General features: G+C 43.2%; 1 pseudogene across 1 annotated transcript; it reads right to left on the bottom strand.

Annotated features, from left to right (window-relative positions):
- Window positions 1–775: 775 nt before the first annotated feature.
- On the bottom strand, window positions 776–2,548 carry LOC311632188 (E3 SUMO-protein ligase PIAS2-like; annotated as a pseudogene). Its single transcript has 2 exons — window positions 1,701–2,548; window positions 776–1,453 (listed from the first exon to the last, which is right to left on the bottom strand). The product of its transcript is annotated as an E3 SUMO-protein ligase PIAS2-like (transcript).
- Between the last annotated feature and the right edge of the window lie 3,044 nt (window positions 2,549–5,592).

Below are 5,592 nucleotides of genomic sequence, written 5' to 3'. Positions count from 1 at the left end.
CATACTCACTAATAAAGAGCAGCCAGATCCTAGGCCTTCTCTCTGCTTTCGGGAGCAAACATTATCGAAGTGTGAATGACAACCAGGGGAAAATGGGTGACACAGAGGCCATTTTTCTTTGATGGGTCAGGAGGGAAAGTGGAACCCAAGCTTTGGCCACTTATCAAAACTTCATCAGTTCAACAAAATATTATAGGACAAATCTCTGTGGAAAGGACTCATTTGGAAAACATAGCTTCTTCCTATATATTTTTTTTTCCATCACATCAGATTCAATAAAAGTTGCTGTCGTTTTAGAATCATTGATGAGATATTTTTACATAGAAAAACGTTTATTGAACATTTACATAATTTTATCGCTGTTTATTACAACAAAAAAATTATTGAACTGGTTTGTAGAATCCATCTAGTAACACGAAATTGAAATCCATCCCCCAAGAATATACAGTTATGGCTGAACACATCCGATGCTCAGAGTACAGCACGAATAAGACCAATCCTGTGTGTCATTTGGTCCTTGCTGCAGTTTGTGTTCCTCTCTCAGAAAGCAAAAGTATCCACTTGATGTTTCAATAAATATCAAAGGAATTGTTACAAAAAAAAAAATAGCTTCTCCGGGCCAGAGGTTTAAGGAAGAGCAGTTTTGATGAATGATTCCCAGCATCGGGTGAGTCCTCCTTTAGTACAAATGAGTCGATGTCAGGAATGTTCCCTCCACTGCTGGCTGTGACCCTGTCTCCCTCCTGCTGCTGCATGAGCTACATGAGGACTGCTTTCATGGGGGCTGCTGGTGACAGACGTACTGCCTGCTGCCGAGGGTGATGTGAGACCTGGAATCAACTGGAATAAGGGAAAGAAAATCCAAATCCCGCAAATCTGATGACGTGCTTGCTATTTGCATGTGGTGGAACGGCACTGTGTAGTCTGCTCATGGAAGTGGAATAGCAGCAGGAGCTCCCTCATATGTGAGAACCCCTTTGGTTGGGCTGCCCTGTGTTTCTGACATAGAGATGCACTTCCTTTTGGCAGGAGGGTCTTCCGCTTCATCAGAAGAGCTTTCTGTTGTTCAGTCGATCACATCCGCTTTCTTCTTGCTGCCTCATTGTCTAAGTCACTGATCAAGATTACTGAGGACACTTGAACTTTCTATTTTTGCACAGGGCTGGCTGGATACTCTCATAGTTTCTTTCTTTGTCTCATTGGACACCAAGAGCCATCTTCTTGGAATTTGATCTCATCCACATCAGAACAGTCACTGAGAATTTCCATAAAAAGCCCATCTAAAATTAGACGTTCATAGGCAGTTTTTTGACACGCACAAGACAAATCCAGGTGGCTCCTTCTCATGCATTTGCAGATAAAGAGCAGCATCAAAACACTAGAGGTGTGCACAAACCACTGCTCAGTGTGGGATTGCCAGCCTCATGTTCCCTAAAGGGCACATCAAGGATACCTTAAGGCAGTGGTTGGCAAACTCAACAGTCAACAGAGCCAAATATCAACCGTACAACAATTGAAATTTCTTTTGAGAGCTAAATTTTTTAAACTTAAACTTCTTCTAATGCCACTTCTTCAAAATAGTCTCGCCCAGGCTATGGTTTTTTGTGGAAGAGCCACACTCCAGGGGCCAAAGAGCCGCATGTGACTCGCAAGCTGCAGTTTGCCGACCATGCCCTTAAGACTAGCTGTGGCAACTTCACTATCAGGATCTGCAGTAAGTTTAACTTTCCAATTTCTGATGCCCAAGAAATGGAACTCTGGTTTGGCACAGGTGAAAATAACCTTACTAGACATGTAATGTTCAGAGGGTGCCTCTGTTCGATCTCATTTTTAGGTGGTGGTGCGTAGCCAGGTAAAATAAAAAGCTTCCCGTTTGCTTTTATACATAGACTGTTGAGATAGTTAACTTCCTGGGGACAACTTATTTTTGCCAAGCAAAGTCTCTGCTGAACTTGGACTATATAATTTCTCCTACCACCTGGCAAAAAAATAAAAATAAATAAATAAATAAATAAATAAATCTCTGGATATGCTCTCTCTCTTAACTACAATAGTTGAAATGTCAGACCAAAAATAAAAACTTCTCTTGAAATTGTTGAATACTGCTTTAAACTCATGGGCTTGATGAGAACATCAGGAACGTCATAAAAGAACAAGGTTTTTAACTGCACAACAGTCTGGACCAGAGGCCTTGGGGGATGGCTGCTGCATCTAAGTGTGCGCTTAGTAGGTATCTGGAGGCAACACAGAACAAACAGAGGCACAGTGAGTGAAGTGTAACTGAAGTGGATTCCAGCCACAGCCTCCTCAGGCTCTACAGGTGGTGGGCCACCATCCAAATGGAAAGCTGATGCTTTGATCGTGGATACATTAGAAAGTCCGTCAAGAGCCGTGGGTGTCCGTGTCTGTACGATTCTCAGATTTCAGCCTGAGCCGCAGGGCTGCAGCCGCCCTTCAGTCAATGTGGCACCCTCATCAGGAGGTCATGCTTGCACCTGCTTTTAGTTCACCCAGCAAAGCCTAGTAACACTTGTAGCCCAAGAGCCATATTCCTCAACTCCTTGAAATCTGCCATTTCACACACCCGTGGGCACCACTGCCACTACAGTACCCCATCCCACTGCCACCAGTGACTCTGCCGCCACTAGGGCAGCCACCTCCAGCACATCCAGCACTGGTGCTGCTGAAGACACCACTGCCAGGCCAGTCCAACCTTTGCATTCTTAGAATAAACCCAGTGATGTAGGCCTTGGATTATTCCTCTTCCAAGGAGCCTCTGTGTATGCTCTTGGAAGGCATCAAGGGCTTTAGAGATTCAGGATGAACTTGAGCCAGTTGTAGGCACTGAGATGATTGAAAGTTGGTTTGCAGAGCCTTCCAAGCTGCTCTACTTTCTATTCTTTCTTTCTCCTAAGGCAGCCATTCAGGTTTCCAGGTCCACATGGCAAGGAGAGTGGCCACGGCTCCTCTGTGGTGGTCCCTGGACTTTAACTTTGGTCCTCTCCCCTGGCAAAATGTCTGGAGTATTAGTATTATTTTTAAAATATATTTTATTGATTTTTTACAGAGAGGAAGGAAGAGGGATAGAATTAGAAACATCGGTGAGAGAGAAACATCGACCAGCTGCCTCCTTCACACTCCTTACTGGATATGTGCCTGAAGCCAAGGTAGATGCCCTTGACCGGAATTGAACCTGGGACCCTTGAGTCTGCAGGCCGACCCTCTCTCCACTGAACCAAACCAGTTAGGGCTCTGGAGTATTATTAACACTCTCAGCCTCTTAGCTCTCTCTCTTCCTGAACTAGCAAATTGCCCCTGGAGAAAGTAGCCCCAAACACTCAGCTTTCTGCATTATATTTTCTTCCAAATCATGACCTGGTCATTCTTTCCTGCTTTATGAATCCCCGAAGGAAACTTATTATTGTTATCATCATTATTTTATTCAGCTTTTGTAGTTGTTCACACTGGAAGGGTTAATCTGAATTACCTAATCTGTCATTACCAGAAGTAGAAGTTTGTGTGTTCTTAATGAGAAAAATAAATATCAAATATAGAAAGATAAAACATATTTATGTTAAAACAACTCATAGGTCACCACGTTGGTAAAAAAATAAATAAATAAAACTATCAGTGTGCACCCCCTCAATCACATCCTTTTCTCCCTCTGTGATAACTAACCCCTACCTTGATTTTTGTGTTAACCTTTATTTGCTTTTCTTTAGTATTAGCATCTATGTATGCATTCCCAATTTTAATGCTTCGTGTTGCCTGTTTGAATATTATATACATGGAATCTTATTAAATACTAGTAGCCCTGTGCATGAATCCGTTCTTCATTAGCTCGCTGCTGCTCATGTAGCTCCTTCTGTGCCCTCTTTTCCCTCATAGCTTGCTGCCCTGCCCCCTCCTGTAGCTCTCTGCAGCCAGCTTGTAGCTTGTAGCTTGCTGTCCCACCCTCCTGTCGATCCGTGATCCGGTCGTTATGTGGTGGGTCATTATGCTTCACGGCGTAACGACCATTTACATATTACATCTTTATTATATAGGATATTTTTTGGTGTTTCACTTTTGTTGTTGTTATTAAGCCTCACCTAAGGATATTTCTCCCCCATTTATTTTTAGAGAGAGTGGAAGGGAAGGAGAGAGAGAGAGAGAGAGAGAGAGTCAGACAGACAGACAGACAGACAGACAGACAGACATCAATTGGTTGCCTCCTGCATATGCCCCTACTGGGGCTGGAGATTGAGCCTGCAACCAAGACACGTGCTGTTGACCAGAATTGAGCCTACAACCCTTCAGTCTGTGGCAGACACACTAATCACTGGAGCAACCGGCTAGGCTCATTTCTTTTGCTCAAGGTTTTGTTTTTGAAATTTATTTAAGCCCTAGCTGGCTTGGCTCAGTGTATAGAGCATCAGCCTGCGGACTGAGGGGTCATGAGTTCAATTCTAGTCAAAGGCACATGCCCAGGTTGCTGGCTCAATCCCCTGAAGGGGCGTGCAAGAGGCAACTGGTCAGTAATTCTCTCTCATAATTGATGTTTCTATCTGTCTCTCCCTTTCCCTTCCTCTCTGAAATCAATAAAAATGTATTTTTTAAAAAGAAATTTATCCAAGATTATTTTCTTTGCTCTATTGTTTTCCATTGATACACAGTGTATTTTTCCACATTTTTTTTCATATGGGACCATACTAGAGGCTTGATGCATGAAATTTGTGCAAGAGTAGGCCTTCACAGTTGTGGCGGCTGCCTCAATTCCATGGCTGCAGCCCCGGCTTCATCCCAAAGGTCATCTGGAAGGACATCTGGACTGCCATTCAGTTGATTTGCATATTACACTTTTATTATTACAGATACCTTTACTTTTCTCTGAATATATACTTGGCCTTTGTTTTGTTTGGGCTGTTTTTTTATTTTTATTTTTAATTCCTAGGAGTCTTTCTATATTCTAGATAATGCCCAAGCAGTAGAAGTTGCTATGATGATAAAAATGCTCTATATCTGCACTGTCCAATATAGTAGATACTAGCAACATGTGGCTGTTGAAGCACTTACAATGTGACTAGTGCAACAGAGGAGCTGCACAAAATGCATTGGTGAGACAGGCAAAGATAAATGTAATGGACATGCTTATTCAAAAGGGGAAAGAATGGGGAGCAAATGCCAGTCACTGGTTCATGGCCGTGCTGCAATCCAGCTGGTCTGTTGTTGACAGGTCCTCCAGCAGGAAAGTGGGGCCTATTCCTCGATTAGGTCGGTCCTGCCCCCTGGAAGTAGCAGTTCCCCAGTTGATTTTTTATGTGGCTCTTAGGTCCACCCTCTCGGACTCCTGGGAAATGGCCTGCATTTGCAGCAAGGTAGCTTTCTCTGTCTGCCTCCTGTCTATAGAAAATTGGGGACCTAAATTTAAACAATTTCAAGCAGGCAGCACTTTCTCATATTGAATCTTCTTAAAAACTGTGTGGGCTTCCTTTGAATAGGATGATTTTGCTCAATCCATATGACAAAAGTCATCCCCACAGTTGTTTTGGAGATATGACTCTTTTAGATTTATTCGCAGCTACTTTGGGCTTGTCAGGCAGCCATGGGACA

This window comes from Pipistrellus hanaki (assembly GCF_964339955.1).
Source record: "Pipistrellus hanaki genome assembly, chromosome: 13".
Taxonomy (NCBI): Eukaryota; Metazoa; Chordata; class Mammalia; order Chiroptera; family Vespertilionidae; genus Pipistrellus; species Pipistrellus hanaki.
Note: the sequence above shows the minus strand (reverse complement) of the source record. Positions and strands in the feature narration are given on the sequence as shown.